Source organism: Cygnus olor, chromosome 1 (genome assembly GCF_009769625.2).
Source record: "Cygnus olor isolate bCygOlo1 chromosome 1, bCygOlo1.pri.v2, whole genome shotgun sequence".
NCBI classification, from domain to species: Eukaryota; Metazoa; Chordata; class Aves; order Anseriformes; family Anatidae; genus Cygnus; species Cygnus olor.
In genome coordinates, this window is record NC_049169.1 from 46800632 (window position 1) to 46821821 (window position 21190).

Sequence of the window (21190 nt, forward strand, 5' to 3'; positions counted from 1 at the left end):
GAAAAAAGGCAAAGTTGAAACACAATTTTTCATATACCTATCCCTGGTGCCCATTTTGTTTTCCTATTGTTTGACTTTCAATTTATAAAAAATCAGGAAGCACAGAATATAAAGCAAAGCTATAAAGACAGTTAAACAGACAAAAATCAGGACTTGAATTACTACTGTTTCCAGTATTAGACAATCTAGTGTGTTTGATTTGAAAGTAGTTTAGTTTGTAGAGAAGAGTTTGATATTCCCTAGTAATAACACAAAGCAGAACATTGCTTTGAGGCTTCAAGACCTTCAGTGATCCAGAATGCTTGGCTCTGACAAAGAAAAAGATATTCAACTACATTCCGAGTACATAACACATTTTGTTCAACGGTTGTCAATAGCTCATAGCTACTGGTACAAAAACACTCCAACAAATGAAATGTAAATATTTAGATATCGCCACATGGTTTCCTTTATGCAACATAAACTGTGATGAACTGCATTAAGAAAGAGAAGAAGAGGGGGAGAGAGAAGAAGATAACAAGAGAATGAGAATCCTTTCTCCTTAATAGTTCAAATTCACTTCAATACTTATGAGTTGAAACCCATCAGAGTGGTAGATAGATCTGAAGAATAGACTGAATAGATTCAGTCCAGTATTCAGAATTACAAATAAGAAGCAATTTTGGAAACAAGAACATGTCCAGTGATAGAAAGCTCACACTGCTGCCATCTTAATATCCTACTTGCACTCAAAATAATCCCATCCCTATGTATTTTACATATTTCTGGTAGAAAGGATAGAGAGGGGTTATTTATTATACATTCTTCAAAACAGCTACTGTAAGACGTACATACAGCCAACAACAGCGACTTTGCTTTGAGATGCTACAGTTTGCTACATGAGGCATTTCTCGGTCCTCTGATAGTCTTGGCAAACTATGGATAGTTTGGGGTTGATGGTCTCCATTGTCTGGAGTCCAAACTGGATTCTGGAATGCCAGGAGAAGCCTAATTCATGTAGGATTAAGAAAGGCAAAACTATTTTATTAAGAAATAACTCTACATGTATCAGTGGAGCTTCCAAGGTGTGAGAGTAAATTAGCATCCAGACAAAGATTAATTTAACCGACTATATTCTATAGACACCATTTTAAAGGAGAGAGACCTCACCAGTTACTGTACTGTTTAGGACAGGCTTATATGTGTAGAGTTGTATGTTTTTATACACTCAAAATATGTCCTTTAATATTATTTTTGAAACAAGGGCGCTATCTAGCATACTGCCAATTATCTTTTGTAAAGGAGTTTTGAACTGTTTATTCCTGCTTGCTTAAAAATATACCTGGGTCCATCCATTTAGCAACTCTTCTTTTCATGACATGACCATACGGACAGTTAACAAATAATGGTGGACAGAAGGTTTGGCAATGTGTGGTACTGTTTTCCCTAAAGTAATTTCAGAATGAAAGATATTCTCAAACATTTAAGTGGTTGATTTCTAGGCATATTACTGGCCTTCAGATTAGTAAGTACTCCACCTGTAACATTGCTACAAACAGTGGTACACAATGCATTTTGATTAAAAATGAACCTATTTCATTTCAGCTGCACCAGTTGAAGACAATGAAACAGTCATGTGACACCCAGCACTTACACTATGCCAAGTACTCACTGACAGCTCTTCATAAAAGCAATGGTTTTGATGAAAAATGATTAAGTGACTCAACAAATATTATAGTATTTTTAAAGACCTAGTTACATACAGGGACAAGATCTAAAAACTCCCTGTTCTGTACTTCGATCAGCTAACTATGTTTCCCTTCTCATCAGAAAGGAGAATCAAAATACGATGAAGATTACTTCAGGAAAAAGAAAAACATCACCACATATCTTTACCAAGCCTCCTTATAGCTACTGCTTTGCCTTGAATCTAAAGCAAGTTGCGTATGTCTTCCAAATATTTCTCATATGATTAAAAGCAAATGTTTTATAGGTGCTTTTACATATGCATGCACTTTGAATATTTTGTAGCCCTTTCAATAGCACATCAGATATAATTAAGCACAGACTTAATACTCTGGGGAAGCTACAGCAGTAAAGGCCAATTTTTATGATTTTCCTTTGCCTGAAGTAAAAGGACACTCTAGGTCCTAACCATATGGAGGATAAAATTTTACACAGTTAACATCCAAGAGCTTACCATTTCTCATCGACAGCTCTCCTTGTACTGACATGGATTTACTTGTGAACCAGAACTTGAAGTCACTACTCCATAACACCCTGCATAAATCACAAAAATGAAACTTCAGACATCTAAAACTGTAAGTCCCTTTACCCTACTATAATATTTTTATACTGAGTTGAAAAGAAAACATTTTTTTCCTAGATATGAAAGCATTGGACATCAAAATACTCTCTAATAAATATTCTGCAAAAGATTTTCTTTACCTGCTTCCAGTTCTACTTCATGAAGTGCAATGAAGAACAAGCCATGCACAAATGCCTGTTTGCCCTTCTCACTTGATTGATTCACTAACTTACTGGGAGGCTATGTCTCTATTGTTTCTGAGTTCACGTCATAAAAACAACAGAAATCAATTTAAGACAATGAACTTTAAGCTTTTTTCCCTGCCACCCCCCCAGTATTCTATAGGGCATAAGTGGCAAAGCTAAGTCAGAAAAGTTTTAAATAATGAAAATCACTGAAGCCTAAATCACATACAATAGTGAAAGCTGAGATGTGAGATGAAGATGAAATCTAAAAGCTAATTAAATTCAACAAGAGCCTCTCAAAGGCAACATACCAGCTTAGCCTCCCATGCTAATATTTCGTTTTGAAGGGTGCAATAAATGGAGGGCCTTTCATGGCTGCAGATTTTACAACGTGATCCATCAGCTAAACCTGAGAGGGGAGAAAAAAAAAAAAGATTAGATGCATGGATTACTGTACTGAATAGATGCCAAGGCCAAGATAAAAAGAATAGATAAGTTAGGGCTTCTGAGGAGCTAAATTTGAAGCCAACCAGCAAAACGGATTGAACCTTATTACCTCTAGTCACTGAGAAATTCCCTAGACAGTTGGATGTAATTTGAAAAGGTCAGAAAAAAATTTCCTTCGCAGTATTATTGCTTCATGGTTTAAGGGTGTACATTTGTGAGATGCCAGTTCTAATCATTTTTATTGACTTGCTCTAGAGAGACAGACAGATGCACAGGGAGGCAAGACAGATGGGTAAGACATATCGTACCTTTGTTTCCAGTTCTAAAACATATCACAGTATTAGATATGTTTTAATGTTAATCATTTCAGTTTGTCCTTTGTCATCACTGAGAGGAACGTGCCTTTTTTCTCTAAGTCAGCTACAAAAGGGGAGAAAAATTGTGCATATAATTGAAAATTTGCTACAATTTTTCATGTTTGACCCAACAGTTCACTGAATTCCATGTAAATCTGAAATATATAACTGAAATTCAGTAAACGTAATAGGATTTTTTTTGACAGTTTTAGGTATGCTCAGTTGATTTTTCTTTTCACTTAAAGGGGAGCAGTTCTCACTGAACAGGTTATAAGAATGACCTTCAACATACTGACAGTACAAGCTTTGTTATCAATGTGGTTGTCCTATGGAAAGGATAATAATAATAATAATAAACACAAACAAACAGAAAAACCACACACACACAAAACCACCCCAATTAAAAGCATTTAATTCTTTGACTTAGCATACACAAGAGCTTGTAATCGATATGAGCATTTGCTAACATTACATTTGCAGTCAATTTTTTTTGTCATGCAATTAAAATCAAAGAATATTTAACAACACAAAAGCAGAATTATCCATCCCAACCCCTAGAAAAAGTTTAACTAACATTAGATTTTCTCTCACAAGACATTTGTCTTCCATTCATAATACAAACAAGGGTATTCACTGTATCCTGGCACTGAATGCACTGCAGATGCAATTTTAATAGCCATTAAAGTATGGCTCTGCGAGCTCCTCCACTGCATTATGTTTATGGAGCCTGCCTGAAAGATGACTAAAGCTGTTTCCACTTGGCTAAGAAAGCCATTTCCATACGGTCATGTTCCCTCCCCTCAAGCCCCATACATTCAGAGTAACAAGAAGTTGCAGCAGAATAGTTGCATATCTATTCACTCCTCCAGAACTTTATAGCCCTAAAAGCAGATCAGGAAGGGTTAGCTGTAGTGAGGAAAAAGAAGCACTCAGAATTGTTCCCCTAAAGGAAGCTGATGCTTTCAACCAAAATGGGACTGTTTCCCAGAAGAAAAAAAAAAAATACATGAATGGTTTAAACATACAACTTTCTTCAACAATTTGGGAAGATTTCAAAAGGAAGACATGCACACCTGCATATATGGGAAGGAGGCTGGGGAGAGTGAATCTTATACTAGATTAAGACTCTGCTACTCTTTTTTTTTAAAAAATCAGACTCCCACCATCTCATCTCCAGGATGGTACTGAAACTGAATGGGAATTTAGTATTTTAAGATAACAGATGTATAAATCTACAGGAACTGTATAGTTTCTGTGGCAACACAACAAAATCATTATGTCTCTAACTTTTTTTTTCCAATCAGAAAGACTGACAGAGAAATTAAGTTCTGTCATCCTCCTAATCTAAGGTCAAAGATGAACTCATGAACCCTGTGAATCTTTCAGCCAAAAAACAAAACACTTATGGATCATGAAAACAGGCAACGTTCAAGACACATCAGAGACTCAGTTTTCCAAAGAATATTCGTCCAACATATTTTGATGCCATTTACAAAACAGTAATATGACACCTCATTCCACCTTTGCAAGACCCTCACTTCTTTTGTTTCCTCTATTTTACCATCTCCTCAAGAACAGCAAGTGACGTTTGACGACACACCAAATAATTAGGTAGCTATTTTACAGATAGCAGGAAAGGCTGGAGAGATGGATATGAGTACAGAATCATTACCAAGATTAATCTCAATAAGCAGAGTAACTAGCTACTGTTTTTCTTTCTTACTGGTATTCCAACTGGTCCTCTCCTTTCTGAATGGGCTAGCTGGCTTTTTTCTTTTTCCTATTTTAAACTTAAACAAAGATTCTCAAAGAAAGCACAGAAAATCTTCTAACTTAGGCTCATTTTTGCATCCTTCAGAATGTGTCAAATGTTTACTAATAATTTACTACTAATAAATCTCCTTTTCTTAAAGGCCACTTGGTGATGTGTGGAATTTGAACCCATTTTTATTCTTTTTTTTATACAAAAGAATTAAAGCACTCTCACAAAATGCTACAGTTCACTTATTAGATGTAATGTTTATATCTAAAATACCAAATCATTCTTAAAATAAATCTGACCTTTTTAAAAACTTTAAAAAAAAAAAAAAAAGTAGATTTATTACACACAAAAGTCCATCTTGCCAAATTCTCTAATGTGAACGCTGATTCAGCTCTCAGATCCACTACCATTAAAATTAACTTCCAACAAATTAGGTTTGGGAACAATGAAATACAATTAAAATACTGTATGTACCACAGCAGAAACAGAACATTTTATGCATGTTTAGTGTGAAGAAAGAAAGAAAAAAGTCTTGTTATTAAAGGCATTAGTTAAAGGATCTCTAAAAACATGTATATGTACTAGACTTTTAAACAGAATTTTTCATTCAGCATTTCAACTAGAATTCAGTGTTCATTGATCATATGGACAGACCAACCTGAATGTCATCAACAGCTGTTAACACAAACTCATCTGTCCTTATGAGATGAACAGTGAAGATACCTTTCCAATCAGCAATCACTTTAAAAGTATTCTCTGAGACACAGTCCTTAATGATTTGGGAAATACACTTCCAACTTTAAGCCTTTCAACTGTTTTTCAAGAGCTATATTTAAATCAACAGCCAGAAAGAATCTTTCTCCAGTGCATTGTTGAATTCCACCCAAGCTGTACACACCATAAGTAATAATTTAACAAAATTGAATCCCAAATTTTGTACATTTATTTTTTGTTATTTGAACTGCTTTTGAAGCCAGAACATACTTGTTACTAAACTGCTTGGCTGCCCTACAGAAGTATAACAGGGATGCAGCCATGCTCTCATGCTATCTGTAATTTCATCAAGCAATGTAAAGTTTATATAATACAACACAGATAGTACAGGTTTACTTTTGAAAATTTCTATTGATAAAGATGCATATCTTTCTTAGGCCTCAGACTTTAAGTTCATTCTCTGTGGATTCAACTGTAAAAATTTAACTCCAAAATCATTTAAACCTAGTAGCAAAGGTAAGAAGACCTCCCTTTAAAGCTAGGCTCCCTTTAGTATCTACTGCTAGTGTAGGACTCAAAGAACTGCTTTCAGCTTTCTGAGCTGACAGGACACTGGCTCCTCTCTAGCCAAAGCAAAACTAGACAGCACTAACATGCACTTTCTTTTTGTTGGATTCCTTTTTTTCATCAAGGGAAACAACCCTCCAATTTTGTAATATGTGTATATAAACAGGTATATGTCTGTAAATATTTAATATCAGTATTACAAATAAGACCTAAAGTCAATGACCAGGACCAAGGAGTTACTGTATTTTGCACTGTTCAGAGAAGAGTGAATATGTCTGTTGCCCAGAGGAACCTTCCACTAAGTTAAAAACTATGCTGTTTTGATGATTTTTCTTCTGTCCGTGATTGTCTTGTGATGTGTCATTATTTGTTAACCTACATTTGTCACTAACAAGCAAGCATAAAGCTTAAAATGGTACTGTTGCTATTAAAGATCTTCACGCCTCTCCCCTATGACATTCTATTTAGATGAATGGATTATTATTTTTCAGTATTTGTATCACAGTAGTGCCTGGAGCCCCCAGCTCATAACATCACATGGCAGTGCCTACTAGAAACTACTAAGTTCTTCAGCTTGCTCTCTCAGAGGTCTTGAAATCAATCCAGATGAAACAGCAGTTGGAAATGAAAGAGTTTTGAATGAATTTCGGGCAATGACTTGCCCCCAAACTTCTTTTTATCCCTCCATCCACACAGTTTTGTAAAAGAGGTGGACGTGAACTTACAGAGAAATAGGATGGTATAAGTAAGGAATCAAAGTTTGCATTATAACAATGAAATGGGGAAAGAATTAAGATAGGGCCCAACATTCTATAACACACTGATGTTGTGTAAGGGAAACTCAAGTTGTGTAGGTCTAAAATTCAAAGTACAATCATGGCAAAAAGATTTAAAAATAATTATAAAATATATCTGAAAGAAAAGCCAGGTAACAATAATATCAAGATTTTATTTTACACATCTGAGAGCTCATGCACCTGGAAGGAAATATTTTCTTCCACTGGGAATCTGGCTAAGCCTTCTTTCCAAGAAAAAGTCTTTACCCAGAGAGAAAATTAACATAAAATTATTCTTTGATTTAAATATGGTTTGATATTACTCCGGAGACTAATAAGCATACAGAAAATTTGCATCTACGAGAAAAAGAACTTTCGCAAGATATTTGCAAAAAGACACTAATTCTGTCTTTTTGTGTTGAATGATGCTCCCAGTTTAACAATGGTCACCCAAAGTGGAATTGGAAATAAAAATAAAAGAGAGGCAATGAGGGTTTATATAAATTTCCTAGGTAATCTTTAGTCATTTTGGTGGGCTATGCATTTGTGCATGCATATGCATATGAGTATTCTACGTGGAGATGGAAGCACACTTTTTATACTATGCAAAACACAACTTTTCAGACAGACAGTTTCACTGATCTAAATGCACTTAAGCATATTTTTATCTAGTCATGACATTTTCATTTTGAGTTTGTAGGCTTGGAAAAGCACTGTCCAAAATTATGTATCTTTTAGTAGATACTCACACAAAGGGAATGCCCTAAGTTTATCAACATAAAAATGCCACACAGATTGCTTCAGTTAGCACATATATACACACATTGGAAAGAATCCAAACTAAATGCAAATATGTATACTGCTTATTCTACTTCTCACAGCTGATAATCGACACACAAAATAGTTCATTAATACTACAGCATAACAATACTCAACATACTAAACCACATGAAAAGTTGAATAGCTGTAATCTGATGGAAAATATGGTACTGCCTATTTTATTTCTGTTTTATATAGTTGTAAATAATTTTAGATTAAAGGTGCATTTTATTGTACTTCATGTAGAGAAGCCTAACAGGAATGATGTAGCCTGGATTAAAGAAAAGAGAAAATTTTAGGAAATGTATTTTCTCAGTGGATATAACTAAGATAAGTGACAACAAAAAGAATAAATTTTTGATAATCAGTCTTGATTTGATGGAATTTTGCAGATAACATGCAGTTATTGTACTTTCCTTTTTTGGCATACATACTGTTGCAAAGGCTTGTAATTTAGACAAGTACTAAATTAATGCATGAAAAACACTAGATTGAAGCTAAATCTGAGCAGAATAGAGATGACTGTCTAGCAAAGAAAAACATTTGGAAAACTTCACATACAAAGCGAGTGATTGAAAACATTACACAGACATAGCTCATTAAGTGGTAGCTTGCAAGTCTTTGAAATCCATGCTGATACAAGACTCTTAGAAAACATTATTCATCATTGAACATAGTACTTCTAGATGTCTACAGTAGCCTACTAGATTAACACAAAGGTTAAAGATCTTTTTTTCAGGTGTGTAGCATCATTCGCATAGTATTAGAAACGAACAGCAACAGTAATAAAGCAAGAGCAGCCAAAAGCTCATAGCCAGTAAAAAGACCTTAAAGTAGAAGGGAAATATGATAATGGAAGAAATCAAAATTACCCAAAGTATGTACCAAGAATAAGGAGAAAGAGACGGAGAGGAATGAGGTTCAGGATGAGGTAAGATATAGTGATGGTAAAGAAATAGAAATCAGTGTGAAAGTAAAAATAGCAACAGGACAAATAAGTGAAAAGCAGCCTGGACAAGGGGGATGCAAGGGGCCTGGAAGTGACTGGAGGACTTCCGCTATGACAGAGTCCTGAAGGAAGAATTTTTTTTTAAAACAAAGACCCTACACAGGAATGGACACTTGGGGATGGAACATGAAGAGAAAGAACATTTTCTAAATGATCTTCCTATTTTTTAGAGTGTTAATTTTACAACGTTATGCAATTAACTTTGAAAATAGGAAACAATTGATTTAAGTTGTGTAGATTTCTTGGGGAATAAACATATTCACTTAGTTTAGGAACAAGAAATTGTGCAATTGACCTAAACTAAGACTGACTTAAAATACAGTTCAAGCAAGTACTGAACTTTGCTTTCCTGTAAGTGAACTGAGAGCTGTTCCTCTAAACTTACAAACTATTTCAGAATAAAAGCACACTGTATCCAGAAAATACAACACGTTAAATTGAGAAAGCTATGAAAATGTAAAATACTATTTATAAAAGCAAAAATAAGATGTTTTTGACTTGCAGTCTGTGAAGAGATTTCCCAATACAGAAATAACATCCTACTTGTTTTGAGAATCACAGTGGCAAGTCAGAGGTAGCCAACAGAGCCAATGCTGACACATGAATTGCTTTGAAGATGAGAAACACGTCACTGAGTTGGCAACAGCGGAAACTTTGAATACAGTGGAAATATCACAACAGAGGGGGGTGAATACGTATGGTATCCCAGCATGTTCACAGGGCAGTATCCAACACCATACAGTGCATCAACATCAACTTTCCTTATGGGTCATCTCTGTATTAGAAGATTCACAATAACACAGACTGCATGGGGTGAAAGAGAAGATCATAAACATTTAAGGAGGACAGGAAGAGACACTTTCTACATTAGTCACAGATTGGTCTGCTGCTGTAGAAGAGTAAAACAGAATTCAATATAAACTGTTGAGTAGGGAGCAAGACAGATGTTCAAAGACCAGATTGGACAAGGCCAAGGGCAACCTGATCTAATGTGCAGCATCCCTGCCAATGGCAGAGGGGTTGGAACTAGATGATCTTTAAGGTCCCTTCCAACCCAAACCATTCTATGAACTAAGGAGTGGAGCTAGAAATCATTTCTATTCTTCCAAGTGCTTCTCCCTAACCACCACTCTAATATCACTACATGATGTGGCAATGTAAACCATGTGAAGGTGGTGCTGAGTGAGGAGGAGCTAGAATCTTGTTTATTCTCTTCCCCCTTTAGTTCATTTGTGCAGTTTGTTAGGTATATTTCATCAGAACCAAATATGTATACTTGAAGATGTTTTTATTATGGTATTGTACAGGTTTTGTTCATTTGCATCATGGTAGCTCATACAGTGCCATATTTCAGACTTGTGATGAAAAGCATGTTGAAAACACACAGATGTTTTAGTTGTCAATCAGTACTGCTTGACATGGGTCAGAGACTTTGCTTCTCACGCTGCCAAATACTACAATCAGAGCAACTTCTTTCTCAACAGTTTTGTTCATAAATTATGGCTGAATATAGGTCAAAGTATGGAAATATTTTGTGCATCAAGTGCTGGCTTTCTCAAGACCTTTATGTGGAAGTTGCTCCATTATTTTATTTGGGGAGTTAAAAAAAAATAAAGATGTGTTTTAGCTACTTTTAAACAACTAATTAAGTCGTTCTTCCTTTCATCCACCAGTCTACCTGAAGACTATCACCAGCCCAAAAGAGCTAATCTCTGAATCATTTATTGCATTCTGGACCATTTACTTCACTAGTGAAAGCAAACACTGGATGCAGTTTTTCATGATATTTTCAACCTCCATCTTAAAACTAGTTTGGATTTTTGTGCCTGCCTCTTTCTCTCTTCTGTTCTCCAGAAGATGATGCTTCTGTTTCTCATTTACTCTTTCAGCCACACCTTGCATAAGGAAGTCAAGCCCTATTGAGGGTGGTGGAGCATGTCATAACATGGTCTACTATAACATTTTCTGACTCAGAACTCCTGTTAAATATGATTTATTTGGGATAAAAGCTCTTTACTAGGTCAGATGTCTGGACTGAAGAGACAGTTCATTATACTGGATCACTCTTTATTTTGCAACTGTAATGGGAATGAAGTGATTCTTCTACCAAAGTGGTCAAAACCTAATGTGCATCACTACTGTTCTCCTCTCTAGCCTGAGTTAATTGCCAGCTGAACAATGCAGGTATCTGTGGCTGATTTATTTAGGAATATGATCTATGTGAAAAGCCTACACAAATGAAGCATAAGAGGACATGACTAAAATATTCAGGTATAAAGCTTAGGAGCTTAAATAATTACTTGTAGAAAATATGATCAGCTCTACATGTCAACTGACTGAAAAACAGAACTATTGAACCTTTAATAAAGGAGCATTGTGCTACCAAAACTAAGTAACCAGGCTGAATTCTATTCACTATATTCTCTATAATTCTGGAATAATAGATTCAAAAGAGTTCTCCCATTGCAAACGCACACACATGAAAATAGATTTTGACCAATGTAGTTCAAAAGATTAAACATTTTTTATAAATATAACCGTAGCCACCTATACGGAATTAGGACCTTTACAGACGTCTGGAGAACATTTATCCAAGAACTGTCCAAATATGAAAACTGAAACATTATAATTATTATTTTGGTACATATAGTTAGGCACAGTACTTATAATCCTTGCTTTGCATTTTGACAAGATATTGTTGGAAAAGATTTTGATGAATTACTGACTTTCACATGGGAGCTGACCTTGGAATATTTAAGCTCTATAGCAAAAGTAAGAATAAATGGACTGAAGAATAGGCATATGCAGTATGACTGCTGATCTTTATTGAGAACATTTAAGTCAAAGTATCTGCTCTAAATATTCTTTTATACTACTCTGCAATGTATTTAATTTTGCATCCAACAATACTATTGAGTGATTAAATGCATCATCTGAATACCTGAAATCCATACTGTTCTAAATAAAATTGAGAAAACTGTTGCATTTTGCAGCACAGCCTAATGTAATTAAAGCTTTTCTGCAATATTTTGAAATACACAATCCAATCACCCTCTTATATCAAAAACAGGCACATTTTTGTTATTGTTGTAGAAGGAAATAATCTCTATTGTTGCCAAAGATCTCTCTGTTATTGAGATCTGTTTAACCTTTCTGTTATTTGGTTTTATTGCACTTACTATCTGGCTTTATTAAATTTGCAAAACAGTTTGTTTATCGTCATTCAGGGAAAATAGGTGGCTATAATTTGCAAATATATCAGTCAAAAATAGACTAGTTAGCTGTTCTTGGCTGGCACATTGTCAGTGCATACAATGAGTTCCTCCCTCCTCTCTCACACTTCTTTCTTTCTCACAAACACACACACACGCACACACTCAAAAATGTCTCCAGTGGAGTAAAATATTCACATTAATACTGGAAGCGATGGAGAAGAACCCCGGCCGACATCCCATCTGTTCCATGAATTAAATTTAGAAATCATATGTAATATAGACATTTCTGTCTGAATATCATAAAGCCTTGACACATTCAGGTTTTCATTAAAAAGCTCTGAGATGTGACTTGAATAACAATCTGTCTTAGCTAATTAGTATTTTCAGTTTAGCATATTCACTTTCAGACGTATTGCTGTTTGCACATGGTAATTTAGGTAAACAGAGCCCATCCACAGCTGCATCAATTAACACTGCTAATCAAAACTGAATTCAGGTAATTAGGCACATTTATGCAAAAAGTGTGTAATTTGTGGGGAAAGCTAGATTCTTCAGTAATATTTCAATAAGTAGGAGTCTCCTTTTGCAAATAGGACAAGGAAATAATGGTAAATCAGCTCTAACATATAGATGATGTATACTCAGTGACAAATATCTAAATTAAATCTCACTAATTGGTCTGTATTTTCAGAAATTTGACTATATTTTTTCATATAAATGTTTGCCTCAACATTTCTACATGGAAAAGTGGATTCAATTCCAACTAAAGGTTTAGTGATTGTTAAGAGAGGACTTTAAAAGTTAATGGTTCCTCAAGCAATTTTTGAACTGTTGAACATAATGGTCCAGCTTGTTCTCATATCCAGTCAAGCAATTTTTAATGAAAATGCCCTTACCTCATTTTCAATTTAATTTCTTCAAAGAAGAAATATTTTAGTTTATTTTAAGGAAAAGTTTCTAGAAATTTCTCTTGCCACAAATTTTAAGATTGTAAAATAGTAAATACTTCAAAAACATTCTGCTCTGACCTACAAAGTTTTATCACAATAACTACAATTTCATCTCTTACATTTCCTTCCTTTTCCTTTCCTCTCACCACAAAATAAAATAATTAAAAACCTCTAAAACCTCCAAAAATGTCAAAGCTATATAAGAAGCTGTACATTTATAAACAGAATTTTCATTTGTATAGAAATTCAAAGAAGGAACATTCATTGTAACATTGTGCTCCAAAAGTTTTCATATGGAGCTGTTCAAGTTATTCAAAATCAGTTCTCTGTTATGCACACTTCAAAAAAGCTACACAAGTCCAATGGACAAAAATTCCATAATCAGCTTATAGCTAATCTTCCATAAACTGTATGACTGACAAAAATATTGCCTAGGTAATTAAACAGAAGCATGAATTTAACATGAATTTACCATTTTTGCCTACTTCCAGCTAATTTATTCTTCCCATTACAAATAAGACAAAATAATTTTACTTCCAAAGTAGTATGATAAATTTAGTCAGACTAGTCAGCTTGCATCTCTGTCTTGGTTTCATGGTGACTTTGGGGGTGAGGTATATAATACATTTTCGTCACGTGTAAACACACAACATGGATTACGCGGTTTTTGATGAAAACTTCAGTGCTAATTCTTTACAACATTAAAGTTTAACACCATATAGCTACTGAAATTGCACAGCATATTTTGCGGTCACACTACAGTGCATATATCACAATTTAGAAAGTTTCCTCTATGTAGAAAAGTGTAATTTGTTCTGTTATGAAAAATGCTTATCATATACTGTAGTTAAAACTCCCATTTAAGTTAGCTATTGGCAGAGCAGGATATTGAGAGAATATTAACAGAGTTCAGAAGAAAAATAAAACTTGTGGAAGAAATGTGATTTTGAAGTATTTTCTATTCAAATAGAAAATGACTGATGTAGTTACATGTTAGAATGCTGAAAAATATGATTTCTAAAAAAAACATCAGGTCATCCTGAAACTATATGAAATTCCCTATGTCATTCTGTCTGGGCCAATGGGAAATGATGTTATAACTTAACCTTTTTTTCCATTTCTCTATTGCAAGACAGATTCATGTGCACTTATGTGTCATAGCACAGTCTAAACAGCTGTTCGATCTCTCATACAGCTTGTTTACATTGACATATAGCGAATATCACCAAGCGAATATCACAGCAAATGCGACCTGTTTCTGAAAGAACTTCCTCTGCTTGATAAATGGGCTTTTGAAAGAGCAAAACAGAAGGTGTTACACTAACAATGTTTATTTAGATATTATACTCTGTAGGAAGCGAGTACTGTGACAACACACTAGCCCCACCCCCCCACCCCATTAATATATTTTTTTAACATAAAGTAAATCAGATTTAGTAAATATTCTAATAAATTTTCCAGAAATATCCTATTATGTTGTCCTGTTTCTTCTGCCTAACAATATCAGTTAACATAAACAACGTCTCTTCACTGATCACATATATAGTCTACATTATTACTTTATCATGAATTGTCCTGATGTGCCACCATTTGAAAACATTGTGGTGTTAGAGTATCATTGTTCCCTGTAATTTTTCTTTTATGTTGAGATTTCATAAACATGTGGCAGTATTAGCTAATAACAGTGCATAAGGAGTATCTCAAAAAACACAACATCACATGAAATTTGGCTGGTACAATAGGAATTTCTCAGACACGCAGCCCCATTCTTTATCCTCTCCTGTGGGCTCAACTATAAAATATGGAAAGGAATGGAGATACATAACTACTCAAATTAAAAAAAAAAAGTTGGTTGCTACATATTGTTAACTGAAATATGATGGATATATATGATTAGAAAGATCCCGTGAAATACTAGTTTCCTCAATTTTTAGAAAAAGCATACTCTAAGCACTCAAAAGTATTCCAGGATTATAAGCAAAACAATATATATATATATATATATATATATATATAAGTTCATGTTTATTTTGTATATAGAGAATGCATCTTGTTATTGGTAATAAAAACTATTGAAATGTTTCATATCCATAGAATTCATAGCGTTAATCACGACTGTGTAAAAATTGTAGTTTAAAGAAAGCAGAAGAGCCCAAAGCGAACAGTCAGTACTCTACACCTTACTAGAGAACAAGAAAAGCTCAATAAATTACAAATGTTGAAGTGCTAAAGTTCCATAATTAAAAATCAGGCAGAGATCCTTTTGGCAAATGGATCTCTTTGTTAAACATCCTACTAATCCAAGCCTGAAGGTATAATTCAGTACCCCGGAGGATCCCCTCTATACTTCTGCCAGCTGTTCCATTTAGGTCAATCCACCGCAAGTTTAACTTTTATCTATTCCTCACTTTCTTCACTGGGTCCCAGAAGCAGCAGTCCATCTCTCTGAAGGCTGTTTAAAGTGTAAATGAAAAGACTAGATAGAAGTGAGCCACTACCTCAGGGTCCTTATTTCTGAACTACAATTCCTTGGACTTCCCTACCTTGACAGATGCAATATGAAGTCTTCCTTGATGAAAACTGAGGAGGAAGACTGAATATGGAATGCAAATAGCACATTCGTTATCATTTTAATACTTTGCAGCTGTTTGAGAGAGTAGGAAATTTTACTTGGCAGAAAGTCCAGTCAAGGCCAAACAGTTGCAGCAGCCCTTCTGCAAATCCTACCATTACTACTCTCAGCATTCAAGAAAAAGGCTTCAAAGAGCCATTTTATCTTTTCTCAGATGATCATAGAGAAGTGGACTTGGGGCAGGGAGGAGGGTGGGTTGTAGTTTGATCCAGTACACTTTATGCCAAGGACCACAAAACCCCCTGGGTGCAGATCTGATCCACTTGCCTCCCTCCCTGGACTGGCAGGCAAAGGAAGGAGGCAGCGATACTTCAAGGGCTTCTTTATGCAACTCAACCTCAGGTAATTAATCTGCTTCAAATTTACTGCTATCTTGGTGCAAGGCTTTTAACCAGATGCATCATCGCTCACCAAAAGTAAGAGAAAGATGTGAATTTAAAACAGATCCAATTATAAGGGTTCTAGTTAGTGTAAATTTAAGTACTCAGTCACCACAATCCTCGAGAACTGCTTTTAGACAGTATGCTGTTTTATAATAACACACTGATCTCTTACTCTGGGAAAAGTAAATGTAATTCATTACAAAAAAAAAAAACACGGTCCTAATATTCATTTTTTTTTTTTTTGTCAAAAAAAGATAAAAAAAGGTAGATATTCTGGGAGGAATTTTGAAAACTCAACTTTTATGAAAGACCCATTAGAAAAAATACAGTGAATGTATCACTCAGGTCTTTAAAATTTATTGTTATTTAATAAAGTGTGCACTTTCAGTTACCAAATGTACTGTGAAACAAAGTTACAAAATCTATTAGAAATTAACTCAAAGACGTTTTCAAGGACTGCTTAGCAGCATAGCCACAGCGACTGTCGTGATCATCTGCATGACTTGACACCTAGAAGTAACCCCAGAGGCTTTAGTCATCTACTAAGATCACGGCCTAATCCTACCCGCACTGGCTCTGACCTAAGAAAGTACGTGTGCACGTGTGGTCTGAAGGACCAGGACCAACGTGTTTAAGTGGTGCAACCATTCCTACACCTGTACTTCAGCTGCTATCTAGTAATTGCCGTCAGTCAAAAAGTATGCTTCCACAAGCTTCTAAAGCTGACTTTTAAGAGCCAGGGAAAAAAATAAATAAAAAATAAGAAATGCAACATATGCATCTCTGCATCTAATTCCAGCATGGCTCTCCCAGGTAAGCACCCAGCTCCTGCGAGCTGCCTTGTGAGGCTCAGCAGGACCCCTCACCTGTGTTATGCTGTCCGCTCATGTGTGCTCCAGCCAGCTCAAGGTCAAAACCAGAAGATAAAGCATCCCGGTATTGCTTTCTACCACTTACCTTGCTGATGTGCTTCCATGTGCTTCTGCTGACATCCCTGCATGCGAGGAGTTGTTTCAGGCAGCTGCTCCCAGGTTTGGCGTTCCCGCAGTATGGCTGCTGTAGCGGTGATGAGCAGAGTGGAGGCAGGATGCCACTGGCCAGCTCCAGCAGAGCCCAGTCACGCCGTCTGCAAGCACAGCTCACTGAGTGCAAAAGGAAATTTAAAACATTTTTTTCCCCCTTACACTTGAATGACACAGCATACTGTTCTGTGTTTGCATTTAAATTGGACAGAATAATTTAGCACCAGCTTTTAATTTCAAAAGGGTTAATCACCTCAGCAAAGGTCAATCAAACTTTAATCTCCAATAAAATTGCAGCAGCTTCAGTCACCTGCAGGACATTTATTATATTCTTATTTCCATGCAAAAGAATGCACCGCTAATCTTCTAACTCTTTACATTAGCACATTTGCCATTAACATTTTACTAAAATTATTAATTCCTCTGAAACTATTACAAGAGCTCATTTCTACACATCTTAGAAGATAATCCTGTTAAAAACCAGCCACATCTACTGTGACATTGCTTTAGTTGTCTGCTCTAATCCTCACAACCGTTTGATACTCCAACTGAGTTCCAACAATGCACAAAGTCTCAATTACACAAAATATTACAGGGTTTAGTTTAGAACAACAATGTACTGTTTTAGTAACTTAATCTTCCCTGTTGTCGGCAATTACAATACTAATCTATTTTGCCACTGTTCACAGCATTTTCCATTCAAAATAAAATATCGATTTTTAATTTTGCTTAGTAGCTCTTGAAAAGCAGTAGATTTACAAGGCTAAGATAGAACCTGGATTCTCTTACTGACAATAGGAATAATCGCAATGGTAGAAATATTTTCACGGCCTGCAAAAACTGTATTTTTCTCTCAAAACAATTTATCTGAAATTAAATTAACTGAGAACTGAAAAATCTCTCTCAAAAATACAAGCCAGGATTAGTTTGAAATTACTGTGGCATTAACAACAGCTCAAAGCTATATGATTATTTAACTCTAAACAGAAAACTGTAAAACAGAAAACAGTACATCCCCCAAATAAGTTGTTTTTAAATAACCATCAGCTACATTAGCTATACAGCAAAGCATTCCTTCAAGCATCTACCGTAACAATTTCATCTGAATTCTCAAAACTATTTTACCTGTAAAGACACAAAGAAGAGCAACAGAAAACTCAGGGAGAGCTCGTTACAGAACTGAATCATAATACAAAGAATTCATCTCCCAAATTTTAGAATCTAGCACCAAAAAGTCATCGTTAGTAGGGGAAAACAAACAAACCAACAAACAAACAAAAAAAAAAAACAACAACCAAACAACAGCCTAATAATACCAAAACAAATGGTTCTTGCTTATTTTCTCATTATGGCCATATTAATTCCTGTGAGAAAGAGAACGAACCGTCATATGCTATATCATTTCTATTTAAAATGGATTTTTTAGCCATAATAACATTTTGACATACCATAATGTAAATAAACTGTTCTTTCCCATCCCAACATTTCCTTCTCTGTCTCTCTGTCTCTCTCTGTCTCCGTCTCTCTCCTCTTTTTGTTTTAATATATGGCACACAGACAGACACACGCCCCCGTCACTGTCAATATGCACACTCATTAGCAATATGTCAGGCTGGCATTTTCAACACATACTCCAGAGCATAACTGAACTACCACGCAGAGCACACACACACATACACGTAAAAATACAACCGCAGAGAAGAGCTCATTGGAGTCATTTTTAACTTGGAAAACTGCATGAACGTGCAAAAGGAATAAGTGACATTCTCAGGCAATATTTTATAAAAGTGCTGTGAAGTGGCTCTCCAGCTGACGGAACTGATGCTGTTCTCGTTTCAAACACACACACAAATATGTATATACAAATGCACATGTTTTAACAGGATATTTTAACACTGAATTACAAATGCAAGAATACATCGTTTTTCTGGTTTTCTTCTGCCTTTTAAAATGCATTCTAACTTGAAGAAATGAATGAAATGAAATATTACGAAATATAAACCTGAACTGAACTAAGAGTTCCTAGAATATAGACTGTCAACAGCATTTGTAATTCCTATAATGAAGGAAATTAACTATGAAAACAATCACATCCATATTTTTTTGCAATAAGCATCTGGCAATACAGTGAAAAACACCTAGAAATGGTGAGTAGTATTTAACTACAGTTTTGATTATGTACCTTTTGATTCATTGATAAAACATTCTAAATTGCCATTGCCACTGCTTTAAAATACAACTGAATAGCTTCATGTGGCACCCTGAAATGAAAGATATCATCAAAGGACCATTTACTTCATTTTTCAAAAGACTAGACACAGGAGAAACGTATGGGGAAAGGAACATACCTTTAGTTATCCCAGCGAACGACTTCTCTGCACATCTACATAGTCCTGCGGCTCCACCAGTACAAAAGTCAACACTGCAGTGCTTGTGATCTCTGTGACAATGGCATCATACTGCCGGCAATTTTTTCGATTAAACTTCTCAGACATGGTAGCAACTTTGTTAATTATGATATTAGCCAGCTGGCGGGTACAATCAATCATCCACTGTAAGAAAGCCAGACAAAGAGACATCTAATCATTGCAACCAGAGCAGATAAATTTTGTTCCTTTCTTATACGTGTCACAGATTCTATCCTTCCTGACCCTCTATACAGCCATCGACTGTCAAATTTAGATTCAGCAAGCTCCCAGCTTTTCTTTATCCCTGCCTTAGATCTGAAACTCCTGGTTATCAGGAAGACAAGCGTCACCAGCTGTCTCAGAGCAGGAAGGCAATCAGGTGAATAGTACTTATTATCTCTCATTGCCTTCTGAGGAGCGACAAGATTGATTTTGGACCAACAACACATCCAGATCTCAGGGGCAGCTACTGCAGCTTCCAGTCCAGAATGTGGTGCATATGTAAAGCTGACCCCAATCTTTATTAATACCGCACACCTAAAGTTTGAGGGTTGGTTGCTTTTTTGTTTCTTTGAGATTTGATTTTTATTCCTACTCTTATTTTTTTTTTTCTTCACAGCTGTACTGGATATTCCCTTATTCCAGGCCTCCTTCCCCTCCAGCTCCAAAAAATAAAAATTAAAATTAAAAAAAATATATTAAAAAAGGCAAGCTGACTACACCAGTACTCAGGGGACTGTGTTTCACAGTTGGATAGTCTTAATTGGGCCCACAGAAGCAGTTAGCTACCACTAAAGGCTTCTCTGTATACATCTTCCTCTCAACTAGTCTGATAGTCTATAAATCCCAACTAGCAAAGCCTACACTTTGAGAAGGTTTAAAATGCAAACACACTATAAGCCCCAAATATAAAAGCATCCTAACAAAATATGAACTGATAGCAACATTTCAGCAGTGCTCTAGAAAACAATGCTTGGCTTTTTCCTTTACTGCAGCATTGGACTATCTTGCGTTCCTGCTGTAAGAATTTTTTTTTCCATAAACCAAATGCACTGCAAAGTACTGGAAGGTAATTCATATAAAGCAGAAACAAAGGTTGCAGTAGCATAAATGCCATCACAATAACAAATTCCAGTACAAAACAAAACCACCAATTTGGTACATTTTGAAATGCCTGCTAACAATTCCATTTAACTAATTAGAGCTATGTGCATTAGTCAACTAATACTAATTTGTAAGGACTTACAAACATTTTTATGCCAACTTCTGGATTCACAGTACACTGGCTGCCGTGATACTTGGACCAAAGATCATTTTCCCAAAACTATATATTTTCATACAACGTGATCTTATTTTTACTTCACCTTAATTTAAGGCTAGTTTTATATTAACGGTGGTACCTAGTAATACTGTGCATACTCATATGTACTGTCTTCATGTCAAACAAGACTACACTCTGGATTTTGCAGCATAAAAATATCACTGTTCTTAACAAATCATTTGAAAACAATACTTTTTTTTTTCTTGAAAGTTGTCACATGCTATTCAGATAAATTTTTCACACTTTCTTGGAAACCAAACAGAAAATAGCAACAGTTAGAAAACAGCAGCTTGTGGGAGTATCAATTATTCCCTGACTCCTTGAAATTACAGTGTTG

At 35.4% G+C, this 21190-nt stretch overlaps 1 long non-coding RNA gene across 4 annotated transcripts in view; it reads right to left on the minus strand.

The window, feature by feature from the left end:
* Positions 1 to 21190, minus strand: part of LOC121069981 — a 77357-nt gene that overhangs the window by 3675 nt on the left and 52492 nt on the right. For 3 of the 4 annotated variants that reach the window (XR_005819800.1, XR_005819803.1, XR_005819805.1), the window contains 4 exons: positions 19473 to 19676; positions 17060 to 17244; positions 2784 to 2881; positions 2180 to 2259 (listed from right to left, as the gene is read on the minus strand). This is a non-coding gene — a long non-coding RNA (uncharacterized LOC121069981). The remainder of the gene's footprint in view (positions 1 to 2179; positions 2260 to 2783; positions 2882 to 17059; positions 17245 to 19472; positions 19677 to 21190) is intronic. The other variant, XR_005819806.1, reaches the window with a different exon arrangement.